Source organism: Pleurodeles waltl, chromosome 8 (assembly GCF_031143425.1).
Source record: "Pleurodeles waltl isolate 20211129_DDA chromosome 8, aPleWal1.hap1.20221129, whole genome shotgun sequence".
NCBI classification, from domain to species: Eukaryota; Metazoa; Chordata; class Amphibia; order Caudata; family Salamandridae; genus Pleurodeles; species Pleurodeles waltl.
In genome coordinates, this window is record NC_090447.1 from 719,315,464 (window position 1) to 719,329,996 (window position 14,533).

Below are 14,533 nucleotides of genomic sequence, written 5' to 3' on the forward strand. Positions count from 1 at the left end.
AATCCCGAGGGTGGGATTGTGACGGCCACCTGGCTGGAGACAGGAGTCTCCAGCCCAGCAGCTGTTACCACCCAGGCAGACAGAGTGGTACATTGACGGTTTGGCTTGAGCCAAACCACCAATGTCATAATTTGGAAAAAGGTAACGCCAGCCTGTTGGCAGTTCCTTTCCCCAAATTACCACAGACCGCCAGGGTCGTAATGAGGGCCACAGTCTCAGATAATGTAGACCCATGCACCTACAAGCCACCACTGTCCCTGACACTCCTGTAGTGCTTCTCACTGCACCATTTATACATAGCATTGTCATGTAGGTGTCTTTTAGCTCTACACCTCCATGACCATATGGGACTGCTTGACACTGTATACTATATCTGAGGGGCATGCAATGGTTGTTGCAGTGGCTATCCCATTGTGACACCCATAGCATTAAAGCCTGCCCCAGATGTTTTAGACATTTACCTCCTTGTCACAGCAAACTGACAAACTTCTGCCCAGGAGTTGTGTGTGTGTATTCCAAAGTATTGAGGAATACCATGATACATCCTTGTGTGAAGTAAATAATACACACACGATCAATAATGCTATGGGAGTTTGCTCATGTGAAAATAGTTGTACCTACATGCACATTGACTGATTGAAATCATGGATGTGTTGCAAATAGTGTGTGGCCAGCCATTGTTGGCATGGTATACAATTATTTGTCCAGGGAGGGATAAGAACATGGGCATTTACATATGACTCAACACAGACACACCTGCTCTGTAGTCCAAGGTTGCATTTGTTGGTGCAGGTTACTGAGTATTGTGCCAGTAATGGAGCAGGTGCAGGGCAGCTCCATACAGTTAGTGAGAAGCGGCAGGCCTATGGAACTGACTCAGCACATCTGTGTGTGGTGATAGACGTAGTATAGGTGTATGTGATAAACAATGTACAGGAAGAAGAAAGTGCTAGTAGCCTGGACCCAGTGCATGGTCAAGCTCCCTTACATGGCCTTGGCCAATGACACAAAGGGGCCAATAGAACAACAGTATTGCAGCACTAATTACATCAATACAGTCCTTGAGGCCCTCAGTGCACCCCTTACACTTGCCATGTGTGTGTCTACTGAAAATTAAGGCACAGCGTGATTCAGGTAGGGTCCAACTGCATCTATTTATGTGTAGGTAAATGATGTACTCAGCAGGAGTTGCAACACAACAGATCATCACGACTTCTGCTAAGCACATGGGGGCCCATCACATACATTTATATGCCCCCATATCATACCTGCTCTCAGCAGCTGTTCAGAGTACATGAAATATGGAATTTAGGTATTTCTCATTTTTCCCAGTGGCTCATACATTTCCCTCCCAAACAGGTTTTGGGACCTCCTTCCATACATGATGCATGGTGCAGGCCTCATTTTGTGCTGCTCAATACCGAGTTGCCCTATGCATGCATCACAACACTTCATAATGGTTGTGCAGGGAAAATGGTACATCTGCCCTGCCTCGGCATCATTATTGTACATTTTAATTGCAGGCCTAAGGTGGCGCTGGTGCTCTTCATACAAGTAGCATACGACATGTCCAGATCCACATCCATTACATGCAGCACTCAACCATATCTGCAACTGTCATGCACATGCAAAAAATTGACTTTGTAGGGAAATGGGAGACTTACCAACTGCTCTACAATCTCAATGCCCAGATGATCCAGCAGATCTTGCTTCCTTGAAATGAGGTCTGCCCAGTGGTGCTTCATTTGGTGGATGTTTCTTCCTGTCACAAAGACTCTTATTAAGTGGTAGGGCACCTTACCCCATCCCAGCTTCCTTGCCTCTGTGGGGTACCCTTGAATGGTAAAGCCACCCATTTCAGGCATCATGGGGAGGTAGTGCTGTACCAGACATATAAAACTCCCCAGTTCATCGTCCACCATCCTCGCCGTCCTCGCCATCCTACCTTAACCAGACATACTGCACTGCCATATGCAGTTCAGCAAAAACAAAATCCAAACAACTAACCCAACTATCCCAACAACTATACTATCCCAGACAAACACCCAGACAGAAACAGTACAATTACAATACGAAAGGTTAAAAGACAGATGAAGCACAACAGCTACAGGACACAGCTCAATAAATACTCAAAACTCTCCAAACACTCCAAAACTCCTACAGCTCCAGCTCCACACACCCTTACACAGTCACAGACAATAAGACTGTGAAGTGAAAGTGAACTCACAGTACCATGTGTGCAGGCAGGATTTCCTGTTTCATCACTTCCTGGTCATGTGCATCACGTTTCCAGTCATGCATTGTTTTTTTTTTTACGCATGCCGGTTTAGTGTCAATTTTTTCTCATTTTTTTGTGAAATTGCCTGTGGACGTGTGATAGACGTTCAGGGGCTAGTTGTCTCTTACCTTAAGGGAAATATATATGGTATATGCATATGCGTGAACATTTTGGACGCATGATGGTCATGCATCAAAATTTCACCATAGTGCGTTGAAAGGCATGTGAACGTGTGATTGACGCTCAGGGCCCAGGTGCCATTTTACTGACATTGCAAAGTGTGGATTTGATGCATTTGCGTATTTCTTTTACGCATAATGGAATTGCGTGGAATTTTGCATTGTAGGCTTGAGTGCACCCTGATTCACTTACACTTACACTGTCACGTGGGCTGTGCTACAATGTTGTGATGTGGTATGGCTACATGTGCATAACCATCCAGTAATGTCATAACGGTGACATTGGTATGTTGAATTCATAGATTTGTCTCTGATTCTGATGCATGTGATTACTCATACCTTGTGCAGAAGTGCATGTGTACCTACACTGTGTCAACATACATGTTGGCACATGTGTGCTATATGTGTATATATGTGTTTGAATACTAATTTGTGGGAGGACTACATTGTTATGTCTGAGATACAAATGTACACATACCAACAATACAATATATATGATGGCCTATTTCCAACACATGGTAAGGCATATGACAACCATTAAATTTTGTGGAGTATGCAGTGGACTAGTACTGTATTGACATCACATTACCCCTGGCATTTGCATGTGCATGTTTGTCCACTCTGTGGTGTGTTGTTGGATTTTACTTCATGATGCTCTGCTACACGTGTGACATTTGGTTCCCCATGCATCTTAGCTGCAGGAGATGTTATGTAAACATGTGTTACTGAAGGTTGGAATATGCTGTTTGTGTGTGTGTGTGTAAAGACATGTGTAGTGTCATTTCTGTAACATGTGACCACAGTGGTGTGTTTAAGGGATGTGAAACCTCACATTACTATCTTCCTGCATAGACACATGTTGGCATTTGACAAATGCATGTGTAGTCACATCAGTGCTACCTATGTTTCCGTATGTCGGAACACATGTGAATGTCATTTCTTTTAGTCACTGATCTTGTGATACCTATTCCCTTACTTTTGTGTTAGGTTGCTTTTTGTTCAGAATCCATACACATTACCATGCCTGAACCATTATAGTGGTACATGTGTGCTGAGATATGTGGTATATGTGTGCATGCCTCCAACTAGGCACTCACATTTGTCCACATCATGTTTGTAATGACTGTCACATACAATGGCATACCACTGTGTAGCAGTGTTGCAGTCTGGAATAGATGTCAGTCTACTCATCATCACAACTGTGTAAGTTTGTATGGCAATACAAATCCATGGTTTCATGTGAAGGGACGGGTTAATGGAGCTCTAGTTTACTCAGCCCCCTGTGTACGTGCATCAGGCCCCTGACAATGTGATACGCTTACGTAGCCAGAGCATTGGTGTGTGGGTTTATTGAGCAGAGAGCTAGACTCTTCATGATTGCTACTCAGTAGATCTATGCACAGCCAGGCACATGTACAATTGTGCTCAAGCAGATCAGGATATCACATTTTTCTCTGGGGTATTTGAAGTCAGCCTTCCCCTCTCATGTACAGAGGTCTGGTTGCCTGCACGTGTAAGACATGTCTCATTATTTGATGTCCTTAGTTGTTTCCATAGGCAACTTGTTTAGGGGTTGTCTATTTGTTGTGACTTCAATTTTGGGAACATGCCAAGGTACAGATGGTGTTGTCTGTCACTGCCTCCTGTCATGGTGGCATGTGATGGGCAAATACCAGGGTATGCTAGTGGCCAACATGACTGGGTGATGTACTGACCTGGCCACCCTCTCTGTACATATGTTAAATGTTGACATGTAGACATTGATGTGTTGTACAGTCAGTATTGGTCTATGTGTGTTCCTTCTCCATGATTTCCCACATTCCTGGTAAGGTATGCATTGTCTCCTACATTGCTCCCATTCTTTAGGCTGCTTGCACGTTGTACACATCTTCTACAGCAACATTGTCTGGTCATACATGGACACGATGCAACATGTGACTTCTGTAATTTGTAGATGTACACATCTCCTACTACTGGCTACTTGATAGTTACCGTCCCATTCACGGTATTTGTGAGATGTAATAAGTGCCACGAACACATGACATTACACCCTCCACTGCACTTGTGTTGTCTCCAAGTGACCTGCCGTGTTATATTTGCAAGTATCTGTGGGTATCTCTAAGCTGTCCATTCACATCCTCCGTTGAACATGGGTATGCATTTCTTCCAGCATGCCACAACCTAGGTAACTCTTACCATGACTGAATGATGTTGAGGTGTGAAATCATCTCAGTGCTGTACTTTTCATTAGCCAAATGGACATGTATGGCTAGGTCTAACCCCACTCAGTTTGATGTTGTGTCTTTGACATTATTGAACACTGCTGGACATAGTAGAACATCCCACACCTCATTGTGATGTTGGAGCAAACAAAACATGTATGGGCTAATTTGTCACTGTTGCTACCATGCACTTGTTTTGTCATGTGAGTGACAATGAGTGGTGTGTATTACTATGTGCTGTGTGATGGTGTTATACAGAGCATATTAGGTTAACATGCTGACACATGTCAAGCATTGTTGATACTGGCAAACCTGTTGCTACCTAGGACATATACCCATACATCAGTCTTCATGTGTTTATCTGGATTTGCTGTAGGCATGTGACAAGACAACAGATTTGTGTGACAAGTGTACATCTTATATACAAAGGGAGTGTAACACACTCTGCCTACTTTCCACCCAGACTATTATTTGGTGATGCATTGTCCCATTAAATCCTTAGTTCCTGACAATGGGTCATGTGTTTGGACCCATAGCTGCTTCATTTGTATGGCAACTCATTGCACACTCCACAGCCAACGTGTGTATGCCACACGTGAGGTACAGTCCACCAAATGTCAGGGTTGTGCCCAATGGCAGTGCCAAGACATAATCCCATGGATTCACTGTGCAGGCTCAGCATCTGACATTGGTTACAATTCCTGGAAAATTACTGAAGGACCATAGTTACCTATGATGTCACACCCTTGTCACACATGTACCGTGCAGGCAAAGCAGCAATCACCCTGAGTTGTGATAGTGTTCAGTTCCAACATTACATAAAATCCATTTGTTGACAGCCCCTACCTTATGTGTGCACCCTTGCATTCATCCTGTTAGGCATGGTGTTGTTGTGTGGAATGTGCTAGGAATTAGCACCTTGGCCACTTGGTGGCACAATATATGTAGTGGTGCAAGGATCTAGGCCTTCAGGAGTCACATGCCTGTGAATTGTGTTTCACTGATATGTGAGATGGAGGCAGTAAACCCTCTTACATCACAAACGATGTTGGTACCACACTTGTAACTTTTGTGTTTCTTACCTGCTTCCTGAGGTTTGAGTCACATTCCAGTGGCATATGTAGTGGCGAATGAGTAGACCAACGAGAATCAGGTACAAAGGATTTTATTTGTGCTAATTACAATGCAACGTTGCTAGTCCAGTTACTATATATAGAGGTTCTCTACAATGTGGAGGCTCCTGAGAATTCCTGCAGCAGTGTTCTTTTGTTCCGCCTCCATATTATCTGTTCCATCATCATCCTCGTTGGTGAAATCAACCTGGTCATCCCAGGGGACTTTTGTTCTGACACAAATGTTGTGGAGGACTTCACATGCCAGTATGATTTTGCGTACGAGTGGTGAAGCATTCAAGATGCTTCCTTCTGTCAGGACCAGGCACCTGAACCTTGATTTCAGAAGCCTACATGTCCTCTCCCCCACATTGTGTGTTCTTCTGTGCCCTTTGTTGTAGGCACGCTCTTCCACCATTGTTTGATTGGCAAATAGAGTCATAACCCTTGGCTGTATGCCGTAACCTTGATCAGCTGCAAAGGAAAGAGAAAAGATATGTTGGTAAAGCTGATAGTGGATTGGAACATACCATGGCAGTTATTAGTTGTAGTTTGATTGGTGACTCAGACTTGCTTGTGGTTTAGTGTATGTTCCTGTTCCTGTGAAATGGTTTCATTGGACTGTGTTGATGGACATAACAATGTTGGGTAGTGGCTCAAGGACCTGGGAATTTTTATATTGATCCCAAAATGATGGGTATAATTTATTAAAAATGTGTTGTGTAGTCCATATTTGAAGCAGTGTTCTATTGTTAGATAGAACCTACAACCTCCTTGCACCACAATGGTGTCAGATGTTGAGACACCAAAGTTGACCTACAAAGCCACACTGTGCCGACCATGTTACCATGTGGCACTAAGCATGCAGTGCGACACTTAGTGATCCGTTTTGGCAGATGATGGTTGTGCCTGGCACCAGGTTTACAAGGGTGTATATCACACATCAGTAGGATGATGTAATTTGGTGCAGTAGTATCTCCTGGCTTCCAATACATGATTTCTCACAGACACTTTCTACACATGCACAGGGCAGGCTTTGGAAGGGGGCACAGCTATTTTTTACATGGGTCCCTTAGTACGGTACATGTAAGGTCAGGTATGTCCTCTATACTCCTACCGAGTCCTACTATGGCATCCTTGATTTTTACAAACCTTGTACCATGGTGGATCATTTCTGGCATACAGAATTGACATGGTGGTGTTAGAGTGCACTAGGGCCGCATGTGAGTTGGCACTGGTCTGCCCCATGGTCTTTAATGGCAGGTTATTTTGTATTCATATGTGTGCGACACGATGCAGCAGACAGGTGTATGTTCACACTACAGGTATGTCAGGTATGTGTAGATGATATGTAGTTGGTTATGGCATCTATGTACCCCTGCCCATGTGTATTTAGTGTAGTGTTTGTCTGCTTTGTCCTTGTTTGTTGGGGCCACATGTAGCAACATTCAGAATTGCGTCCAGCAAATTGTGAGTCAGAGTGACTAATCGTGAGGTGGGACCCCCTTGGGACCCCCTTGCGAATGGCGGCCCTCAGAGGGATGGTGGCCTGCTGCAGATAGCAGACCACCATGTCTGTGACTGCTTTTCAATAAAGCAGTTTTTTTTTTTTGTAATGCAGCCCGTTTTCCTTAAAGGAAAACGAGATGCATTACAAAAACAAAAAATGTTTGCAGTGCTATTCACAACGGGGAAGGGGACCCATGGGGACCCCTTCCCTTTTGCGAATGGGTTACCACCCATTTGACATGGGTGCAAAATGCAATTGGTTTGCGACCGCGTTCGCGGTTACAAACCAATCCTACATTGCACTGCGGCTTGCAATTAGGAAGGGAACACCCCTTCCTAATTGTGACTCGCAACCCCGTTTTGCGATTCGGTAACCAGGTTACCAAATCACAAAACGGGGTTTGTGCATTGCGATGTGCTTTTTGCATGTCGCAAACAGCAAAATTCGCTGTTTGCGACGTGCAAAAAGCTTGCTACATCTGGCCCTTGGTGTGTTGTGTGTGTTATGATTGGTATGGTGGCTTACCTATGATTAGGCCATTGCCATATTGGCCATCCTGGAACCGCTCGCTGATAGTGCAATGGCGGAATATGTATGCATCATGGACTCTGCTGGGATATTTTGCTAGAATGTTGGTGAAGAGCCCACAATAGTCCATAATGGCCTGCACATTGATTGAATGTGTGTGCTTGCGGTTCCTATGTAGGTGCTCTGTTGCTGCAGGTGGCACCAGTTGCACATAGGTGCAGTCCATTGCACCCAGCACATGCGAGAACCCAGCAATTTGGTAGAAACCTTGCTTGATCTCCTGCTGCAGATGCTGGGTGTTCGCAAACCAGATGTGGTGGGGTGTGAGGCATATGATAGCGTTCAGGACCTTCGGTAGGAGGACCGAGAAGGATGGCTGGAACATACCAGCCACTTGTGCATCCGTTAGCTGAAAAGATCTAGACGCCAGCATATGGAGGACAGCGAGGAGTTTGGTCATGGGTGGAATCGTAGTGGGAGTTTGCATTCCTGCTGTGATGTGTAGCACAATGTGGTGCAGCAGGCGTACAATTGACTGCCAGTTCAGTCGGTACATCCTGATCACATCTTCTTCCCTGAGGCCAAGGATGGTTGTGTGTTGTCTGATGATCCTCTCCTGCCTTCTGCGCTGCCTTTGTGGCTGCTGTGGTGGTGTTTGATGTTGCTGCTGTGGTGGTGGAGGGACCTGCTGTCTTCACTGACATCTGCGGTGTGAGACAAGATGGAGCAGTACCACTTCCATGTTCTCCTGGAGGTTTCAAATGCTCCTTCTGTGTGTTTTCCTTGAGTAGTGGTGTGTGGGCCTCTTTTTAATGCCTGGTCAGACTAGGAGTTAAATTTTGATGCTAATCAGAGTTAGTGCAATTTTTTTAGGTCCGCTTCCTTGGTTTGCGTCACTTTTGCGTCGGTAGGTAAATGTGGCACTAGAAGACTAGCGTCATTTTTAGGAAGGAAACGCCTACCTGGCATCTCATTGTCACAATGAAAATCAGGGTGGATTTGCGGTCCCTAAAAATGGCTCTAACTCCTAAGAAGGGTCTAGCAAAAATATATAAATATGGAGTTAGGTTTGCGCCGATTTAGCGGAAATTTTTTTTTACGTCAAGGCGGCGCAAACATTTCATAAATATGGGCCTTAGTCTGTAAAAGAAAGTTGCTGAGTATGATCCGCTGAATAGAGTGCTTGAGCCGTCAAATCCTGTTTGAAACAGTGGTGTGATGCCTTTGTTTATGGGCAGCACGAGATAATTATTAAAGTTGAAATAAAAGTGAAATGTCCAATTGTTTTTACCGTTTTATAGAAACAACATTTTAATACCTCAATTATGTAAACAAACAATGAATATCAAAGAAATTGAATTGAGGAGGAAAGTTTTTCAGTGAAACAAAGTTGCATAACTGGGCGCCTGAGTTACACACCATATAGACTGTTCCTGATCGCTGGTTGTGAACGCGTGCTGTTTGAAAACAAAAGCGCACAAGGAGGATTGTGAACCTCTCACCAAAATATAACAACTTCTTAAACAATGATCGTGTTTATTAACTACCCATGAAAAGCTGTAAGGAAGGAAACACCCTTTTTACACAGTGTAATAAAGGTCCTTAGTGATTATGATCAAGAGTCACAGGTCCACGAAATGCGCTTATACTCTTAGGGAGGGATCACCACAGTCTTACCTACTTATATTCACAGTCCTTGTTTCTTGGCAGCAGCCCGCTGCAAATCAGTGCCAGTACACCTATAAATCTCAAAATTCTAGCCAACAAGACTAGGGCAGAGATTCCCTATCCCGGTGGGTTTTTGGGCTTTGATCTATAATGTATTCTCTCAGAATACATTGTAGATCACAGCGTCTAAGTGAAAAAAAGCGGGGGCAATCTCATGGGGCCTTCTCTACCTTGAAACATGTTTAATCTTCACAAGCAGGATTTAAAGACCAAGATAACTGGAAAGGAGAATATGGCAGGTGAGGCCGTCCATCTTGCACTCACTTGTATCAAGATGTTTATTAAGATGTTCGGAATTTTCTAAAGTAACTTTTACCACACATTTGCTTAAGGTAATTGTTAACAGTTTTCCATCCACTCACATTTTTTTGCATATTTTGTTTGTACTGAAGCAGATGTCTTAATTAGAAATTATTAATCAGTGTTTATTTTCAATAATGACTTATGTAGAAAATGAATAAACGTAGAAAAATAATGTGCACGTTTGAAATTGTGACCTCGAAGAATGGCCAGCAGTGTTCACGAATCGTACTAAATAATTGTTAATCCACATGAAATATTGAAAATACATTAGATTAATGTAGTAAATTTTCATTTTTAGGGGTTATGAAATATGTTTCAGCTTATTGATTGTACGCTTTAACTTAGAGAGTGTCTTGGCATAGTTTTGCCAGGTCTCATGCAGAAGCTGTATTTCTTAGCATTTAATGAAAAATGCTGACAGAGTGAACTAACTGTGAAATGCTCATTGTCTGTTAAAATGCTTAGCAGAAGCTTTCCATGAGAACCAACTAACAGGAGACAGTGTCCTTAAAAGTGTAACAACTGTGTGTAATGTGTGGAAGAGGTTCTTTCCCAGGATGCGAACAATGAAGACACTGACTGGAGACGAAGATGGAACAAATTTGATACATGATGAGCCGGATGATGAGAACATCGTACAGCAGACCAGAGTGAAATATTAGAATTCATAGATTTGGAATATGAAAATTATTAGACAGAATAATAACGTACGATTAATTGACCAACTAGAAATTAGGGGATAGTTTGGGTGACTTTGATATAACAACGTGACAGAGGAGAACGCAGACAGATTTGATCTTACCCCATTATGAGATGCGACATTGAGAAGAAGAGATTAGAGATTCTGTCATACTCTCTGACTGAGAGCATGATGTTTTGCTGCTCGATTGATGACCTGAGGATGAAGACTGATTCTGCTTGCTGACCCACACCGTGGATAGGAAGTTATGGCAATGACTGAATTGCATTTATGTGCCTTTTCTTTCTAGGTACCAACTGCGCTGTCTTAATAGTTTTCTTTAGGTAGATGTTTTCTAAATTTGTGTTCTAAATTGTTTTTGCATGAAGCCCCACATGGTGATGCTAATCTGAGTTAGTTGAGGCTATTCACATGACGACTGACCAATTGCAGGGACAAATGGTTAACAAACTATTTTGCTGAAATCTATGGATTTCGTAGTATTATTGAAATTGGTTTTACTAATGATGTTTGCTGATGCTTTGGAATGCCTTTTGATTCAAGCTTTGATTAGATCATGTTTCTTGTGTCTTTTTGCTTAACAATTATTAATAATTGCGTTTGATTGACTTGGGGATTAATCTACGTGACATTAGTATTGTTAATAATAGGGAAATAAACTTACTAAACTTTAATTAAGGTGTGGTTATTCATGCTGAAAGGTCATGGTGTGTGAAATTTACTGACTCCATTGAATACTGATTTGACTAATGATTATTGATTATTGTGCATTGATCATTGTGCTTCTGCTCTGGAACTATGGTAAAAACATCTTAAATGAGTCAAAAGGTCCATCGACCTATACGCGTCCCCTTATAAGTTTATTTATTTAGGACCGACGCGCTATCAGACATGGTAGCGAGACTGATGGCTTGTCTCTTTAGCAGCTTGCATTAAGTGTCTAGAGCAGGTTAAGAGTTCAGATTTGGATTTTGTTTTTCAAAATGGCATTTGTAGAGAAAATGATCACCCTTAAGCCCAGAACTGACTTTCCCAGATCCTGGATCCTCCTAGTAGTGTTGGGTATGTTCTCAGCATTCTAGTGATAAAGTGAGAGAGATAGGTTGCGCTTGCACAGCTGATGCATATCGCAGGTGAATTGTGACGTATGGGAGAATTTATGGAGTTTGCGTACTCCAAATGAAGTTTTAGTAGGAGTGTGCGTACTCCGCAGTAGTAGAGTAGGGAAGTCGTCGAACTTCACATGTGTGTGGGGCTTTGTGCTCAAAAATTGTCCACGTGGTTGTTGATGTACGTACCCTGCGTGGTCTAAGACTCCGGAGTATTTTGAAAAGTGTATGAGACACTTGGTTATATGTAGTAATCTGTCTGGTCTAGTAGTTTGATCGGTGTGGTCAACGGGTCAGAGTGAGTAAAGTGGACGAGAGGAAATTTCTACTGAGATTTGGCGAGTCCTATTTGCACCAGGAAAGACCCATTGATCAGTTGAGGGTAAAATGTGCGGGTCGAATTTTGCTTGCGAATCTGGGAGACTGAGGAAGAGGAAAAGCTGCATGAGCGAAAGGGCCGTCAGTGAAAATCTGTAAGGTTTCTGAAGCAATTGTGTTACCTTCCTGTAGTAAACCAGCAGGTTTATTTTTGGTTTTCTGGTTTTTGATTAGTGCTCGCAATATTCTGCATTAGTCTGTGTGTGAAGTTTGGAGGACGAGTCGAAAGGCTTTGTCAGCTGCAGTATGTGTGAATGTGACGTCATTGGAGCCGTGTAGGATAGGTCGGTTAGTGAGAAGGGTCGCACATGGATTGGCAGCCGTCCGTGAGAGGCAATTGGTCGAGATATGTGGGTAAAAGGAATCTTCGGAGTAAAAGTCATTACCTGATTTGATTTTGAATACACAAACGTAGAAAAGATTAGGACCCTCATAACAACCATGGTGGTTGGTGATAAAGTGGTGGTAATACAGCCAGCAGGCTGGTGGTAAATACCGCCAAATTATGGCCATGGCGGAAAGAGCACAGGCAGACAGCCACTTTAACACGCCGACAGCCAGGGCGGAATCAACAGGCACCACAGCTGTAACCGCCTACAGCCAGGCAGAAGCCAATGTTCCGCCCACTGTATTATGACAGTCCAATCCGCCACCTTTTCTGGGGCGGTACCAATTACATCAAAAGCCTGGCGGGAACAGAGCTCAGAAGTCAAAGGCGTCACCTGTGGAGATTCAGGGATGAACCAAGCCATGGAGCCCGAGCTGCACATATTTCCAATGTTGTTTTACGTCCTGCTCCCCCACGAACACCAACGACAGCGAAGACGACCACGGTGAGTACAGATGCCTAGCACACAGGGGAGGGAGGGAGGAAAAGGAAAGTGACAAACACACGCAACACCAGCACCCCCAACACCATACACACAAGCAGATGCAGTAACATAACATATTTACCCCCTACTCCTCAGGAATAATGCAAGGTCAACTCCAATAGATAAAAGTGAGTGTAATAAGATAAATAGAGTAGCAATACGTGCATCCAAATAGAAAAGTATACACATATTTACTAATTAATGAACACTGCCCAGTCCTCAATGTTCGTGGGCCACAGGGCCACATTACAAAGTCCAAGGCCCCACTTGACTCCTGCAACAATACAGAGAGAAAACTGAAGGCTCATCCGTCAGAAAATAGGCAGGCACCTCAGGGGGATGGGTAATGGGGGGGCACCTCAGCCGGCAAATAGAACAATGCCACTGGTCCTGGAGGGGGCAACATGCCCATTACTCTGTCCTGGGGAGTGCAAGGCCACAGTTTCTCAAGTGGGTGACTTGTCCACATGCTCTGGAGGGGGCAACATGCCCATTACTCTGTCCTGGGGAGTGCAAGGCCACAGTCTCTCAAGTGGATGGCTTCTCCACTGGTTCTGGAGGGGGCATCGTGCCCTGTGATCTTCATCCTGGAGAGGATGGGGTGAATGGATGGCTTCTTCACTGGTTCTGGAGGGGGCATTGTGCCCAGTGATGCAGATCTTGGGGAGTGCAGGGTCACAGTCTCTCAGCTGGGTGTCAATCCCACAGGATTTGCAGGGGGCAGGCCAGACAATAGCCCATGGAGGCAGGACTACACATTGTCCGCAGGCGGTGACGGCTGCTCAGTGGTGGTGCTGGTGGTGCTGCTGCTGCCTGTGGTGATTGTGGGGGGAGGCCTCAGCCCATCCCCTGCAGCCTCAGATGGCTGCCCACTGGTGCTGCTGCTGGTGGTGGTGCTGGTGGCAGTGCTTCTGGTGGAGCTGGTGGTGGTGGGGGAAGCTCCTGCCCATCCCCTGCAGCCTCGGACAGCTGCACCACCATGATTGGTGGTGTGGGCTCCAACAGAGTCCCAGCACCAGGCCGCTTGTCCTTACTGCCTGCTGGTGCAGGCCCCTTGCCCTTCCTGCCAGCAGCTGGGGATGGCTCCTTGCTCCTTTTAGCAGCAGCTGAGGATGGGTCCTTGCTCCTTTTAGTAGCAGTTGGGGGTGGCTCCTTGCCCTTCCTGGTAGCAGGTGGGGGTGGTTCTTTGCTCTTCCTTGCAGCAGCTGGGAGTGGCTCCTTGCCCTTCCTTGCAGCAGCTGGGGGTGGCTCCTTACCCTTCCTTGCAGCACTTGGGGCAGGCACCCTTTCAGTCAGGCTGTCTGGTGCCCGGGATCCTTTCCCACATGGAGTTGCTGGGAACACTACTGGGCCTGTGGACTTGGTGGCTGGGGTGCTTGACTGGGTTTTGACCACCCTGGCCTGACATGAAGGACGGGGGGAGGAGGGGTAGGGAAGAAGTCAAGTTGGTCAAGGGAAAGCTCCTTAGGGACATTGGGGCTGGAAGAGAGAGAGGTTTGGGAGTGGAGGAAGAGGGAGTGGTTGTAGGAGGTGTTTGTCTGCTGTGTTTGGGTGTAGGTGCATGGGCTGGATGCAGGTGTGAGGTGGATGGCTGTTGGGTGTCTGAGTGCTTGC